This window comes from Nylanderia fulva, unplaced genomic scaffold (genome assembly GCF_048542155.1).
Source record: "Nylanderia fulva isolate GAGA-0341 unplaced genomic scaffold, ASM4854215v1 Scaffold22, whole genome shotgun sequence".
Lineage (NCBI taxonomy): Eukaryota > Metazoa > Arthropoda > Insecta > Hymenoptera > Formicidae > Nylanderia > Nylanderia fulva.
Genome location: NW_028190285.1, coordinates 540,864 through 559,178, shown reverse-complemented (window position 1 = coordinate 559,178; position 18,315 = coordinate 540,864). Strand labels below are relative to the sequence as shown.

General features: G+C 39.4%; 1 protein-coding gene across 1 annotated transcript in view; it reads right to left on the bottom strand.

Moving 5' to 3' along the window:
- The window catches only part of Scgdelta (sarcoglycan delta), a 299,973-nt gene that overhangs the window by 207,319 nt on the left and 74,339 nt on the right, over positions 1–18,315 (bottom strand).

Here is an 18,315-nt window from a genome sequence, read left to right as displayed (position 1 = left end):
AATATCTATTTACAGTCTTTATCGCGTTTGATTTTTAAGCTTTCGCCTTTCGTAAATCACTGTAACAGAATCTCAAAGTAATTACATCGAGTTGAAGAGGAGCAGAATACTGATGGTAAGACTTTCCAAAACTTGGTCATGTATAATCTTACAAAAGTTGTTCTAACTCGAGACGTGGCTTTGACTAAATTACTAATACTTGGAAGTAAGGAGAGTTTTTCTGTAAGAAAATCTTAAGGCGAATTACATAAAGAATTTAAATATAAGAAAAGATAAAAATATTTCAATTAATTTTTAATTAAAAAATATCTCGCGACACATCCGTCAAAAGAATAACGCAAAAATATGCTTATAGCTCGTTCAAATTCAAAGGGGGGGGGAGGGGGAAATTCAGATTTACTGAATTTTTACTAAACGAAAATAACAAAGAAGAATAAAGGATTTATTCGTAAATCCTTTGCGATCCCTTTTGTAAACACGCAAGTTTTTATCTGAGTTTAAATAACGCGGAGACTTAATACACTCGTCTCTCTTAAAACCTCGTTCTTCGCCTTTGTTCTATTCTTCCTCGATTCAAAAAGATCTTACTAAGATCCCAATAATATTAAACAATGCCAAATATTATGTTAAATGCAGTTGGCTCGCTGTACTTATCTTTTGTCCGAGACGCGACGAAAAGACACCACGCGGGTTCGTTATATATAATGATATTCATGATAACTTTGTCGAAAAAGGCGCCATAATTTAATCTTCGATCCGGCGCGGCGACGAGATTAGAGCAAGGGAGAACAGGTGCGACCAAGGCGGCGATGAACGAACCGCTTTCCCAGCCGGATTTTTCCGCAACCTACCTTCGCTGGACCCGACACGATGATGCTGGCCATACTCCATGCTTTTCTCTCTTCCTCTCTTTTCGGGGAGAGACTTTCTCAGACCGATACTGGTGAAGACAATGGCGTACTTTGTGGCGCTGCCGTGATTAAAACAAGAGAGCGAGTCGAACGAGAAACGAAGGGAGAGATAAAGAGAAGGAGAAAAGCGGAATAGAAAGCCGCTCCACTTTCTCGGGACTAGCAAGGATTGAGAGCGCAGAAAAGTCGTAGTCGCGCAGACTGAGTTTAGAGTTCTTTTCATTACCAGTTCACCTCAACACACACACATATAACACACACAAATCAACGTCGAATTTTCCTATACGTATATCCTATACATTCGTTTTTCGTATTAACGACTACGAGCATATGTTTGCAGAAATCGCGCTTATCTCACTATATTTCAAATGTCGTCTCTTTGACGCGCAGCGAAAGCCTCATTAAAAGTCAAGAAAAATAGATCGAATCTCGATCGATTATTCATGGAAAAATCAATGTATCTTGAATTATAACTATCATAAATTAATTCGAATATTATAAATCGTAAAATTGGTAGAATAATAAATTGATTGAAAATGATAAAAGAGATATTGAGCGAGACGGGTCAAAAATGGATTATACTACTCATTTTTGCTTCATCTACTTATTGTTACTGCCTCCCTTTTAATTAAAAATATTTTTTCGCAAATTTTCGCATTTCTACATCCTGGCAATGATAAATATCCTATTTAAGCCAATTATTACCGGGCAATTTTTAAACGGGCTAACTGCAATCGAGCGTAATAATCGGCCGCTGAACACAGCCGGATACACCGATGGTGCAACATTGACTGGTCAGCCTGTACGTCCTGTGGCATCCCCTGTGCCTAACACCGCTGCCACCCACCCCTTTATTATTCCGTTATATGTGTAGATGGTGTACGAGATATCGCATGATCGAATCACGTAGCAGTTCGGACACGATAACCTAATGAACGGACTGAATAATGATCAGGCGACGATTATGCGCTGTCTATTAAATTGATTCGGCCCGGCCTGCACTGCGCATTGCGCGCTCTGTCTTGCTCCGACCTGCTCCGGCACTGCCGAAAGGAAGGACAACCGATGGCGACGAGCGCCGCGTTTACCGTCGATCCTTAACGAGCTCTATACGGTAGGATTACGATGGGAAATCCAATTTGCCTCCTCAATCCCGTAACCTCGCGCGCGCGTCTTTTACTTTATCGCGGCCGCGCACAAAGAGAACGCGGACGTATCGCTATGCACTCAAGCTGAGAAATTGCATCCACTTTTGTATCTGTCTCACCGGTCTTTAATCCACTTTCTTCACGCGTGCTCGCAGCATTCGAGATTAATGGAATATCGACGATCGAATTCGGCATAGAAATTAGCGCGAGAATTTTCTTATTCATTTCTCGCGCATAATAACAGTAGCCAGTTTTTTTTTTCAATTATACAGATAATTTTGCGACATTTTTCTCGATGAAATAACTTTGATGAAATAATACAATCCTGTCTCTGCTCTTTGGAGAAGCAGGAATTGTTTCACGAAGGCACCGCCAAGAGTTTTAAGTCTGACTTACACGATATCTTTCCCGTACACTCGCGTTGCTATCCCATTTTATCCCGCGATACTGTCCCCGTGGCTTCAACAAAGCACGTATTAAAATTGTTACAATGACGGCGAGCTGCATCTCGCGGAATTTTCGCCGGAAGAGGGAGCAACAAATCTTCGTATATGGACGCGATTATGCGCTTTTATTGCTTTTATTGTATAGATCCACGTAAGAAACTTGTCGAGAACGATATAATCCGCCAATAATGTATCTGTCGACAGCTTCGGAGTAAAGAGAAGAATGTTTTTTACGTCGACATTTTTACACGAACGTATCAGAGAAATTCTTTTATTATTGCATAAAACTGTGATATTTTTCATGTAATTTATATTACATTATTTGCACTATATACTGTTTTTATCAATTCTTTTTTTTTATTTTAGCAAGAAAATATCAATCCTAACTTTATCGAGAAAGCTATAATTAGCAGAAAGTTTACAACATTTATACAATATTCAATGAACAGCAATTGTTTATCACGAGTTCTTTATTTTTGCACAATATTTCGTACCAAGTTTCTTTCAAATTAATCAATAGATTGTGGAAATATTTATTTGTAAAGATAAACAAATTGGAAAGAAAAATCAGGCAATATCCTAAATGGACGGAAATCCAATGCACAAATACATACACATACATACTTATGTATACATGTTACATGTTACATGTGTTATATACAATATATATATATATATATATATATATATATACCTATATATATATTGATTTTTTCCAATTATAGGATATTGCTTGTTTTGCTTTCCAATTTGTTTATCTTCGCAATGTTTCCAAGATCTATTGATTAATTTAGAAGAGAAACTTGGCACAAAGTATCGCGTGGGAACAGACACTCGTGATAAACAATTACAATCGACTGTTCATTGAGTGTTATATAAATGTTGTAAACTTTCTGTTAATTATGGATTTTCTCGATAAAGTCAGGATTGATGTTTTCTTAAAAAGAAGAATTGATTCATACAATATCCATAATATAATGTAAACCTAACGTACGATATATAAATAACATATAATTCTCTATTTCCTAAGCTTTCCTTATCCGCGATTAGGACCACATTGTCCCGTCATCTTGAAAATAGATGAAGTAGATTATGTATTCCTTCAAACACGGTGACATAAATGATCTCCTTAATACAAATTATTGCATATGACCGCATGCTCTTTCAACGTCACCCGATCACTATTCTCGCAGACGCTGATTAACGGACGGTGGGTTCCAAATTTCCGTGTCGTTGTAATAGTGACTATTATTAATCCAAGTCGCAGAATTAGATCTTTCCCCATCCGGATAAGATTCCGAGTACGGATCATTTCGAATTTTCACGACAATCGAAGACAACAATGCGTTCTCCAAACACTAATTTGATATTTGCATTTGATATCACTGTGCAAACCCTTCGTACAAGTATATCTCACTGCGCATAAAATTCGCGCGAAATATTAAATGACAATTGCACGATGCATATAGAAAATAATATCGCTAATATCAAAATGACATTTCTACGTTCCCTCGCTTTTCTCCTCCTAAAGGAGATGCTGTCGACATGCATCTCGCATCTTCGCAGTCTCCGACAATCACTTTGTGCAACGCCGATCGCCATAATGCCGGATGACTTTTCGAAGTTTCGCTTTCTCCCTCTCTCCCTCTCTCTCTCTCTGTCTCTCTCTTTCTCTAAGTCTTTAACAAGACTCTCGCGTGCCGGAAATTGAAAGTCCGTGACGTGACATCCGGGACGGTAGATCTTTCGCGCGACCCCCACAGAAACTTCATATTAACGAATCGGGACCCCTTATACAGGCATATCTTCTCTCACTTCTGATTCCTTTTTTCTCTTCTTCTCTCTCGCAGCCATATTTTTTTTTTCTCGCCACGCATTTCGCGATGCTACGACCCATCCTCTTCGAAGCGACGTCGAGTTTCCCATTAAATTTCCTCTGTCCTCGCCCATCGGCGTCCTCCTTCTCTCCTCGTTCAACCCCCTGTCGATTCATGCTATTTCGCGGCAACGATCCGCCCGTTATAATCGATTCGGCCTGATTTCGGTTAACTGCCGTCATTCAGAGTTTGGCGATGAAGTGCGTGTTTCGTTGCCGCGGCGAAATTATCTCGGATTTTCCTTGTCTCTAAATCATACGACGTTATTTCGAAGGAATAATTCATCGAAAATTCAAATTACTAATTTGTTACTTATCGAGACCCTCTCCTAAGCCTTTATGATGGAAATCGTGTAATAATTTGGAATTTATAACTTATTCTTATAGAAATTTATATGGCACGTTATATAAGTAGACACGCGATGTAATTTAACGTTCAGAAATCCATTTGAGATTTTAATATTTTATTTCAAATTAGAAAGTTGAAATGTAAAATGTATGAATATATAGTCTATCTAATAATTAAACCATTCGCTCTTCCGCATTTATAATGCCAACTTATTGAATTAAAGTACCTATAATTATACCCGAGAATTAATGATCTCTTCAAGATTCAACTTTACGATGAATTGAAAAGAACAGAGCCAAATGGCCGCATTTCGTACGTTAAATGCGCAATGCAGGAACATAGCACAATTTAGTCAGCTGCCCTGATCGTCTCCCCATAGCTTGACATTAACTCCGCCGGTACGCAACGGGTGTCCCGCGAGTAAGGACTTACGTATGCCCTCGCAGGAACCTCCGTTGTATGCACCTGTGTGTCGCGTCGTGGGACAAAGGGGGTGGCCAGAGGGAGGAGGGGGAGCTGATTGCGTCCGGCCGAGATGATTGCTTTTCGCGTGGCTGTGCCGACGCGTATACAGACACGCGCGGCGCACACGTCGACGTATAAGCGAGAGTAAACGTGTATTCGCGAGCGATTACCTCGCGCGCGCACTCCCGCGAGCGGACGGACGTTTCAATATTCCGATAGTTTATTCGTCTGGATCGGTGGACACCGCCGGAAAATCACTTCGATTTTAGTTAACGCACCGCCATTACACGCGCGAAATAACCAACGACAGCGCGGCGGTTTGTACACGACATTTTGCCGAGCATCAACGGAATTTTTTTTTTTTTTTTTTTTTTTTTTTTTTCGAGAAGAAAAGCGAGAAGTTTTCGGAGCACTCGGTCATACGACCGCGATTATCGTCGCATTTAATTTTCTCCGTGCAAATTTGTAGCCGAGTAGAACGAGCGCTTTCGAGTGAATACGTTGAAAGAAGATTGCACGGAGATTCTTTCGTACTTATTACGGTGTATTTTTTTTCCCTCGGAGGTGGTGTAATTTTTCAAAACGAGTTGCGTAATATCGAAACGACAATGAACATCGATTAATATTATTAATTAAACAATCCTTCGTGTTGTGTTTCCCCGTTAACGGAAATTGCAAAAGTTTCTCGCAGCTTCCAACAACTTTTTTCCGGGATTAATCTCGTCTTCAATTTTCCCGACTTCCTTCTCTCGGTTTTCGGTTGCTTAGGAGAGAAAGACTCGCGCAGTATGATTCCGAGATTCATCCACGACAGCTGACACGCGTCGCTCTAAACGAATTTACTATACACACCGTGGAGACAATCGCGGGCGAGTTCCGGAGATAAGACGCTGCTCGAAATTGATCCTAATCCGTAATCCGGCCTGTTCAGTCTCACTTCCGTCTGCCAGCTCTCCCAAGATACTTAACGCCAGGACGAAATATCACAATACGTAAGACGGAAAGAGAGACGCGCGAAGGTAAGAGGAGGAGGAGAGAGCAAGGAAAGCCGCTGAATAGAGGAGAAACGGAGAAAGAGGTTGCACTTCTCCGACGAGAGCACTTACACTTCGGAAGAGCAGCCGGCGCGCTCGATGTTCCGTGCATTATGCATGATACGACGGTGCTTAATGTTCGTCCGAATCATCTCCCGGCTCCGCTATCAACCCTTTCCATTCTCCTCCTCCCTCCTCTTCTTCTAAGCTTCGCGATCCAGAATTTTGTCAGGCCCGCGCTCTCGCCGCGATCGCGAAAATGCTAATTGAAGCGTTACCGCAATTACTCCGGAGATCCTCTCGAAAATCTGTTATTAACTTCTCTGCTCTCTTTTTTTTTTCTCTTCCAACAAAGGAAAAGTTTGCCGACCAAGAAACCGATTACGCCTACGGGATTTTAATCGGGTTGTTTTCAATGAACGAAATTAGTTACGTCATCAGACTGTTGTTTCTTTGAATGCATTTTCTGCTGTGTATTTTACGGTACTATAAATTGACAGTAATTGGAATTGTTTTTAATAATTTTGAAATAATTTCGATACTTTGTTTGTAATTCTAGGGAGGAAATGACACATTTTTGTGCGTTTTGCAAATATAAAATTATAAAATATATATTCGATATAAAAAGACTTAAAAAAAAATTAAGTATAGTATTAAATACTGCGAAAATATTTCAGTTACATTGCGAATGCAGTTATTACACACGTTTAATCGCGCATTGCATCGAAATTCCTTTGGAAAAGTCGTTCGCTATTTGCGCGAAATTGTCGCGCGAAGCTGTCAATGTAAAATAAACAGGACGGTAGCAGTTTCCTATACGCTTCGCGAAATATCGCGGATCGTTGCGATCCATGCTGGTACCATATATTTTTATCTTGAACGCAAATCGCCGGTTGTCATGGAAATCTACCTGTGGCCTGAATATCGATATCAGCGCACGTCAACGACGAAGTGAAATGAGCCTAAATCGCAATCTGGAATCTTTGCGCGCTTATCAGAGAAAATACGCACCGAAAAATACGAATCGATTACGCAGCAATCGTCGATCTTTCAATGATTATATACGCGCTTCTAATATACCAATTTTTAAAAGAGCTTCACGAGTGTCTTTTCAAAAGTTGACTTTCTCAGGGAAATTTGGAAAACCGGGCATTGTGAGGGAACTTTATAAATCTGGAATTGTCAGGGAAAAGTCAGGAAAAATTTTGCTATCTGCATTTTTTACATTTATCTCAATAATTTGAAATTTTTCATTACATAAATATAAACTTTTCCTTGACTCCCAGCACGCTAATTTTTTGTATTGTTAAAAATCGATTCATCTACAGCGTGTTCGTTAATTTATACTTTCATCGTCGTGTAATTTTATTTCAATGTGTTTGATAGAGACAAAATTAAAAAATTTCATATAATATAAATAAAAAAAAATGATTATTTAAATAGTTTAGAGTGACATGTTTGTTTCGATTATCGTACATAATGCAGAATGTATAATTGAAATTTTTGTTTTTTTAACTTCCGAACCTTTTCATTGTTGACAAAAATATCTCAAGGATTTGATGATTAACATTTGATTCATTGAGTCTGCTGTTTCTTTTTTCTCTGCGATGTCGACATCTGTCTCTTTTCCACTTTACATACGAACATTGAACTCGATTTATTTGATTCTATTACTCTCTTGTATCTAATTGCAAATCGTGACGTATCTTGGCGAGCATTTCGCGGCGCAGTTGCGGCTCGATACGTAGGAAATGAAGTGCCCGGCGGCTCGTATATCCGTTCTCTCGCGCGACTTGTAAAATTCCAGGATGTTCGGACGGCGAGTAAGTTACATGACGGCCTCCGCGTACGAAACGAACGAATTAATTATTCATGCACGTCCGGGCGAGCGTCCGACGTCCGAACTCTGCTTCGCTTCGCGCCCGCCATCGTCATTTCGCATAGCGGCGATGCGCGAATCCGGCGCGGCTATGTTGTTTAGCATGACTATAGTGGCGATAGTATACCCCGGTTGCCGCCACCTCCCCAGGTACATAAGGAGAACACGTTTGCAGCCGCGAACCCGCGCCGCGCACCCTTTGTACGGTCCGTGTCGGCGGACGCGCGCGTAATGGCTGTAATTAATGCGACACGCGTCCAATCGAAACACTCCGCGTCAACGTGCCGTGACAACGTCTCTTTTGAAGCCCGCCCGGACCCGCTTCCGACTCCGAAACGCGACAGAAGACATAAGGCATGACGCGGATTCCTGCGGAACACGTCACGCGCTTGACAAGGTGGAATTTCATTTTATAGAAAAAATATATAGTAGGGAAATGTGTGCAATGTCTTCTCTCTCTTGTTAAAAACGGTCCCCGTTATTAACATTTTTCTGTTAAATATTTAACACATTTATCTGTTAATTTAACATATTGCTGTTGTATAGTGTTAATTGAACATAAATGTTAAATTATTAAAGCAACTGAAAAAAGATGTAAAAATAACACAATGTGAATCTATTTTTTAAAAAATGTCTGAGGACCGTTTGAAACATACGTGATATCTGTTTTAACACAAATTTTTCAACTATGATGTATAATATTAGGTATATGCAAACTCTGTATCACGAACTCTTGAAATTTTCATGGATTTCTAAAAATGGGGAAGACATTTTTATATACTTGTTATATATTGTACATATTTTTTAGTGGATTTGATCAATTTCAATGACAAGTGAAATGAATTTTGTTCTATATAAGACAGTATTAAAAAAACTATTGTATATATTTTTACATTTGCATTATTATGATGATGAAGCAATGGACACGGTTATAAAATGGATATTATAGCAATGTTGAAGACGACAAAAAAAATCGAAACAAAAACTGGGTCGGCAAACTTTATGTAAATTTATGCTTTTCGTTATTTTCATCTCCGTTGTATTTATTAGCGATAGAATTCGTGAGTCTCTCTCGTATGCAAAGTTACTTCTAAAATATATCGTCTATTCTTAAATTAAACTCTATGTTTCTAATTAAAGAACTAAATATAATGGATAGGTATTTTGACATAGCCGGTTCAGTACATTTTACGAAATCGTCAATAGTCCTCTATTAAATTTTATAGTACATAAATATTTTATTTGTTTGTGAAAATATTGTCGTCCTAAATATAAATATTTCATGCCCCTATATACCAGTTTCTAAAAATAGGAAAAGCCTCGTTTGTGTAAAGCAATGCTTCGTACAAGTGTAAAAAAATCTAACACAAATGAATTTTATGTAAATGATATCAAGCGAAAATATGAAATATGAAAGAAAGAAATCTTCAATCTCTTAACTCTTATCATATCTCTATTAAAATAATTTCGTAACGGCTGTATATACAGCAAAATATATTTGAACAAGGATCGAAAAAACGTAAGAGATAAAATAATATGCCTGGCAAACACAATCGGAGCGATCTCTCTTTCTCTTTCCGGGAGTGATCTCGTGTTCTTCATTTTTTCGCGGATTAAATCACGCTCGGTGTATCGCGAGATTAAGCCGTATGCGGGCGCCCCAGGCTAACTTTACGAGAATCGTTATGGATCAGGTAGGAGACGTGCGCGCGCGAGAGTTCCGAAGCGGTGCGGAAGTTTCGACGTTAAATGTTTTTTTAACTCGTATTATACTTACAGGCGGAGCCTCGGCCGCGACCGCCGGCGTACCGCGGTATACACGTTAAAAGCGGAAAAGTAATAAAGTCAACTTATAAATATTAAAGTTCTCGTCGCTCTTCTGCCGTTTCTTCCGAATACTTAATGCGCGAGCGAAATGAGACGCGGTCTACGCATCGCGCTGCTTTATTCCCTATTCTTTTTTGCGAATGTATATATATATATATATATAAATGCTCGAATATTTTTTTACATCCTCTAAAAGCCAACTCCCTGGTTGGTACCTTTACCTTGTGAAGAAACGCGAATATATATATATATATATATAATATCATATATTTACGTCACAAATTTTATTATGTTTTCTTATGTATAATTGAATGGGAAAGCAGACGAAATATTGAAGAGAATTTTTCAAAAACCATATAAGAGCCAAATCTTGAATACAGATTCTCTTTCCACATACAAATGACATATATTTTTGGAATATTTTAATATTGAATCGGAACAATGGTTTCTCTGGCGCAAAATTTGTCGAGCACGCGAATATATTTTCCATATTTGCCAGATAAACATGAGATATTCGTCGATCTAACAGAATTAATGACAGCATCGCTGCCGTGGATCTCTCTCGGCGCAGATTTCTCGCGTTTCGAAAAACCGCGACGATCTCTCACCTTTTACGCGATCCCATCGATCATCCTCGCCACGCGATTCCGGTTGCGGAAGTTACCGGAAGTTACCCCGCGCTCTCATTCGGGAATGCCGAACCGTGCAACGCGATACGGCCGGACGCATTTTAATAGCGTGACCGTTATCGGTGTCCGATCAGGATCGCGTTTTTCTCAGCACGGCCGTTCTCTCTCTTTTGCGATCGCCCCGACTGTGAGCTCTTCTTTGCCGCGTGACGTTTTTATTTCCTCACTCGGGCCAGACGCGCAACCAAATAATCGATAACAAAATGCTAATTTTACTCGGCAGGTGCTCTGAAAATCTCTTAGTTTATCGCGCAGTTAGTTATTTCACCTCGTATTTCGACTTCTTTTTCAAATTTCTCTCTTGAACTCATTATTATTCGTTATTTTTTCTCGAAATAATTATATTTCACAATATGTACTTTTTAAGAAATATATTTTAATAATATTTTTTGTATAAAAATAATATAGAACTACATACGCGCGTAAACGAAAGAAAATTATATTCTTCACACTTGTTTGTAAATGCAACATTTATAAGAATTCGACTGTCTTAGAACGCCACTGTCATGATCTTTCCCAAGTTTATTTCGCAATTGTATCACTTACCGCAATCCGCCGACCGTAAATCGTACTACTGACTCGCGTCTGACTAGATCCCACTTCTTTCACTTGGCAGGCGAGAAAAACTACTGGTTGATCTTCAACGTTCTACAGCGTCCGATATGATTTCGATATTCGGTAAACAATATAGGAAGCTAACACCAGACCCCGCTAAGTACGACTTCCATTCGTATTTTCTCGACGAAGAAAAAGATACGATATTTGAGGAATAGGACGCGAAAAGCAACGGGAGGTATCGAAGAATCCTTATCCCTCTTATCCTCGCACTTGCACTGTTTCCATTCCGAATTCGGATAGCAAGGATTACTTAACTGGGGAAATTCATCCGAGCTAAAAGAAGAGAGCCCGACTAGGAGAAAACGCGCGATCGGTTTATATAGAATAAGACTTCTGAAATATGAAAGTCATCTTGCAAACGCGGAAGATTCTTAAGATGGTTTGCATCAGTGAACAGTTCCACGGAATCAGTACTTATTTTTATTATCATGTAAAGTAGAATATGCAGGAGGTTTTTAATGAAAATGCAAAGACATAATTATATTTATTGCAACTTAACAATTTTTTATATCTTGGTAACTAAGCTTTGAACCAAATTTTTGTATATTAAACTAAATTCCAAGTATAAAATTAATTAAAGTTAATTTTGTTATATTTATTCGTCCTTTTTGGAGATTATAAGTTTATGAAAATGATTTTTGATTCCTTAATTCAAAATTATTAATTTTTGATAACAGTTTTGCTAACTGAAACATCGATTCCAAATTGATCGAGGAATTTAATAATCTCGTATTAATCTTTTTATAAAAAATAATTATACTCTTATAAAATAATTGAGCTCTTTATAAAATAATTATATTCTTATTTGTAAAAATAATTTTATTTTATATATTTAGTTCTCACATATTATTTTGTCATCTAGAACGACGTAATGAAAACTTAACTCCGCTCTACCATTAATTGCGCTATTGATAATTGGAAAACTCAATTTTGAAAATGCAACGCAATTACAGTACGTTGGACCATACATTTAATTTGATTGCTGAAGTATGTATGTTAATTGGCAATCATCGTATAAAATCCATGACGATGCGATTTAGAATTATACGCGAATAAAATAAAAAAAAAAAATAAAAAAAAATAAAAATAAAAAATTATATAACTATCACCAAAATAATATTCTAATTCTTAAAGATACGCTTCAAAATTGCCATCTAAAAATACATAATCCGGCGTTGATTGCAAAGTACGAGTTATGTGGAAATATCCCGCACGAATTTTCGTACATTCGAGGAAATGATACCGGGACAAGGAAAATGTCTCGAGTGGCAGGAGGAAACGGAGAAGACGAAGCATGTCAAAGAGTTATTGGTAATTGCACCGACCTTCTCGGACCATTGCCCTTGATAGCTTCATACTTTACGGAATCGAATGGGAAGACCGCATTCGTGTGTGTCTGGCTTCTCTTATATACTGCTCCACTAAAATCTTGGCTCGGACAATAGATAATAAAAGGAATACCGTTTTCTGGCCGCGAAGAAAGATCGTCTGCCACGATATTTAGGTAGCTATGTAGCTAACCGCTCTCTCTCTCTTTCTCTCTATACCATTTATAAATTACTATCGAACGTCTGCGAGAGAACCGCTTCGAGTCATAGGTACGATGCGAAAAACTCATTGTACATTCCCATAAAATAATCGGAGAAAATAAGAAACAACAATAGCAAAAAAAGATAATAATTAAATTATAGGCGAAAGGATTATTCTCTCGATTATTATTCCCAGTCAATAATGCAAAAATGCTTTCGCTTCTCGTCGCTCCTCGCACTACAAGGATTATCGCGGCTTTCGCATCCACCTTGTTCATACCTGCGCGTTATTTGGTAACGCAATTAGACAGACCGAGAGATATGGCGTTCCATCTCGTTGGGTCGTTCGCGATGCAATTGTCGGAGCCGGGATGAAATTTTTCCCAGGCCGGACACGGGAGGTCGGAGGTCGCAGACTCGTTATCTTTTCTCTGGACAGACGCGAGAGCGTCCGCACCGCGCCGGTGTGTACGTGAATACGCTAAATAATTAGTGAGCCGCCTGGGTTTTCGAGCCGGCAGTTAAGCAGGTCGGTAGGTTACGTTGCAGCTCTAAGCGATGACGACAACGAGAATAGGAAGACGGAAGTGAGCAGAGTAGCGGCAGTGTGTACAAGAGGAGAAAGGAGGGAGGAGGTAAGAACTCTGCCCCCCTCCTTTTGCGCTCACTCCACTAAGTAGATGCTTGTCAGCGGAAACTTAATTAAATATCCAAAGTGGATGCCGGAATTACTACAATTAGTATGACGGCTCTCCTAACCCGTCCCTTATTACCCGGCTAGTCCCGTCCGACGTGTTCGTGGGTATTACTACTTAATGTCTAATAAACGTCACGACGCCAGTCCGTGGAGTCGTATGTTATTTCTACTTTTTTCCTCCTTTTCTGTCTCCCTCTCTCTCTCTCTCTCTCTCTTTCTCTTTCTTTTATCTTGTGACTCGCGTCGCGACAAGGCGTTGGAATTTCGGTGAAATTCGCATCGCGAAGGATGAGCGAAGTAGTAAAACTTGGCTAATGGTCGTCATCACGGCTATTTTCAGCTTTCATAGCCGTCAATATTCCGCCGATAACTACCCGTTTAACAAGCATTCGGAAAAAAGAAAAAAAAAACAGGAAAATGACGGGTCGGTATTCAAGATCGTTGAAAACTCCGGCAAACTCTCCGGCAAAGTCGAAGAAAAATGTTGCTTAATTAAATCGGTGATTCCAGAAACGCGTTGAATCTATGTAAAATATTAGTTTGAAGAAGAGATGAGAACAGATAGGTTCTCTTTTCACAATCACTTCGTATTTTATTATCGTATAGCGACGTGTTGTAAAACACTGAAATTACAATTTGTGTAATACCGTCTCTCTATAATTGAATAATGATTGGTCAGATAAATGTATTCAAGGGAAAATTGAGTTTATCGAGCATCGAAATAAATTCATAAAGTATGCAATGGTATACACCGATATAAATATTCATAATAATTCGTGTTTAATCCGATATAAATCGTCTATAACAATCCATGTCGAGTCTCTAATAAAACGATCATTAGTATCGATCAGCGAATAAAGGCGTAAATTGCGGTTACCGTTGTAATCCGTCGATTTAAAATCTCAAAACTGATATTTCATAAAAGCGTCCGAGCGACAAGATCGGCATGCATCGAGGCATATATTCGTGCATCGATATTTTCATTCGCGACATGGACGACCTTATAATACACGAACGTATTGGTGATATCAATCGAAAGCGAATCTCATTTTGGAGTCGAAAGAGGCGGAGAAAAAAGAAAGGAACCAGACGTTTTGGTTTTTGTCTTTTGCATCCGAGAGTTTTTTTTCTTCCTCGCTGATTTAATTGCGGGAGAGAGAAAATTGCCGGGAAAGGAGGAGCAGCCGACAGTCGTTTATTAAAATAAAAATCGACGAGGAAACGGCGGCGTGCCGAAACGCTCCTGGCGATATTGACAAACGGCCCGAATTCCGACACATCGGTAAGTACTTTTCGCGGGCACGAATCGATCACGAATGATATCACGCCTCGTGTAATTCGCTCCTTAATTTAAATAAACTCACGTGACCACCGCCGACATTTCCGGAACATACATACACACACATACACGAGCGAGCATCCAACTTCGCTGTTCATCTGGTCGACTAGCCCGGTGAGAAGTGTTCAGCGATTTGGCACGTCCACCCGCCGATAAATTCTGCTCAAAATATCGATGTAATTCAGATTAGATTTCTCGCACTTTATCCATCTCGCTCCGACGATTTTCGAATCGAACATTGTCGGACTTAATTCGAAAGGAGAGAGAGAGAGAAAGAGACGATCGGACAGTTGTCAAATCTCGATGCGCGCGAAATTGTCGAAAACAAATATTTATATAGTGCGTTAAATGTATAGTGAAACGAAGAAAGTATCTCTAGAAACACACACACACACACACATAGAATAAGTATATAGTGACAAATGGAACAATTGAGACCAGAGGATGATGAAGATAACGAGGAAAGATGATACGCGATGGGATATGTACTACCGGTATCTATTTGGTGACTGGAGAGGGTGGACGAGAGAAACAGTTTACAACAGAATATTGTCCCGTGTAATCCGCTCTCCAATATTTCATCAACTTTCTTATTCGTTTTTCTCCCCGTCGCTTTCTTCGAAATGGACGAACGCAGCATCCTTTTTCTTCTTGCTGCGCACAATGTGCCAGGATGTTTTGCTTTCTTTCTTCATCTTTTTCTTTTATTATATATATATATATAGCGAAAATAATTCCAAAAGAATTCAATCCGATTACTAATACAGTCAATAAAATATAATAAAAGTATATCTATTTCACAAACACATTGACGAGTATTAAGAAGTTATTTCATTGTCTTTCCTCAAGAAAAACAAACATCCTCGCGACAACTTTCAATATAAATTATTCTCGTCGAAAAAAGTGTCAAAGAGAGCAAAGAAGTTGTTTCAGTTTCTAAAGATCCGAATCGATTCCCTTTATCATTTCCCTTGTCGGTACTTAAAATCAAGCGCTACCTCGTATAACGTGAAAAAAAAGAGGTACTAAGAGAAAAGCTCAGACGTGACGGTGTTTTTATTACCTCCGTCTCGGGGCGCAGCCGCGTGTGGAAAAGAATTAAAAAATTTAGTACAATATGCCGTGAGCTATTGCACGGAAGTCGAGCACCTCCGGACATAACGCGAGAGAGCATAACTGTGCAACTACACGAGAGAAGCGGCGGGAAGGAAAAATTCGCTGCGTAATTTTCTGACATTCGCGGGCGTAAATGTGTACAATTCTCTCTCTCTCTCTCTCTCTCTTTCTCCCTCTCGCGAAACTCTTCACATTCTGAAAACGTCCTCGAACGTATGTGCACATCTACGCGACCGGTGGCTGCTGCAAACGAGCGGCTACGTCGTGCAATCGAGTGCGATATACACGGGCGAAACTGAATTTCGAAAAAGCTCGACGCACGGCGAACGCGAGAGCTAATTGTGTCAACGTGCGTTCATGTTTTCCCGAGCGCGGAGCGTGGCACGCGTCTATAACAAGGTTCGACTAATTAATGGAGGATTGCGATGTAATTGCCTATTAGTCGAGGCCAATGCCAAATTGGCGCTTTAAATTAAACGTCACAGCGGAAAAACGGTAAATCGATTGGCACGCTCGTGCGACAACTAAAGATTACGTTATATTAAGACTCGCGTATTCTCGTGTCACGCGCGCGATTAGAATTATTTCTCGTTCCATTGCGATCATTGCTCGCGCATTTTGATCTCAAGCGCTGCTCAACATCACTCATTTTATTATTTTTTTGAATTAAATTAATATATATATATATATATATATATATATATATATATATATAAGTATTAATTTATATATTTTTATATTTATTTCATAACGTTTTTTCTCAGTATTATATTTATTTTTGAGAAAAAATGTTATACACAATATTAAAATGTAGGTAATAAAAGATATTCGATGGATTAAAATGATGCTAATTTCCATTTTCCATAACATTTTTTCTCTGGAATTATATGTATATAGAAACAAGAGAATGAAAATAGATAAAAATATTAAGAAAAGCGAGTAAAGTCGTTGATGGCGGTGCCGGAGATATTGTCATAGTTTCCGTGTGTTAGAGTGATCTATCGTAAAACGTCCGGCCTGCGACCAGATATTAAACGTCGCTATTAGTCGAGGTAATGAATTTTAAGGGAGATGAGCGGCCATGCCCATGCAGCCACTCTTTATCTCTCTTTCTCTCTCGCTCTTTCTTTCTCTCTCGTATACTCTGGGTACTCGACGTAAAGGATTGCTCCCACGAAATTATTTCCTTTATAAATCAGAGGCCATACGTTTCGGCGTCATCCTACCTTATCCCGCCCCGTGCAGAAGACGCCCCTTATCCCGTCGTTTTCCCGCTTGTGACGTTTCTATGCACGAGAAACGAGAGAGAGAGAGAGAGAGGGGGATAGTTGAGGGAAGTTTATTAACGATACCTCCATGGATAGAAAATTTCATCCCGCTCTCGAGAAAATTGAAAGTCCAGGAAAAAACAGAAATCATTTTTTTTTTCTAACAAATTGCAGCCAACTTAGCATCTAAAGCTTATTGTTAATATCTAGATAACAATATAAGTTACACAAGTTATAACCCCTGTTTCGAGTTAATTAAATTTTATCCTGTTTATGTTACCGCAATTTATAGAAAAGAAAACACCGCGAGTTCCCTCAAATTGCGATAGCGCGCGACGCGTTGAAGCTTTTTCACGGAATTAAATACCTCGAATTACGAGGCTCCTAATTTCCAAGCGGGGTTTTACAGCGTAATGTACCGCGTTACTTTGACCTTGGCACCAGTGGCAGCTGCGAGAACCGCAGAGGAGAGATGGGACATGGGAAGAGACACAAGCCAGCCGCGGTAGGGGATCGGCTTGATTTGGTACCAGAATGGTGGGGGATGTAGTAATTTGTCGGCTTGGGAAGGTGGCTGGCTCCAGCTGATAACAGAAGGTGGTCCATTCTCTCCTCTGATTCGACCTCGCGTTACTCCGTGCATCCTACGACCGATCTCTCCCGCTCTCTCGTCAACGACGATCTCTGCGTCTGTAGTTTCCGAGGTATACCCGATCCTGCCAAATCTCTTCTCGCGAGCCACGTAAGACGTTCGGCAAAGAGACGTGTAAAATAATAGCGAGAAACAGAGAGGGAAAAGAAAGGTTGGCACGAGAGGATTTTCCATAATCGGCTCCATTTCCCGGCGTTTACGAGCGACAACCAACCTCTCGAAACTCCACTGCTTTTTACAAAACCCTGTCTGCGACGCCCTTTTGATTAACTCTGCAAAATCTAACATACTTAACTAAAGCCGCAGAAGAAATGTAGAATTTATTTTTTATAGAAATCTAAATTTAGATAATAATTAATAATATTGAGAATTAATTAGTTTCTCTCTCAAAGACAATGTTTCGATCGCGGAATTAATTAATACCTTTCTCGAATCTCGAGACGTAGACACGGTACACAATTATTTCGATCAC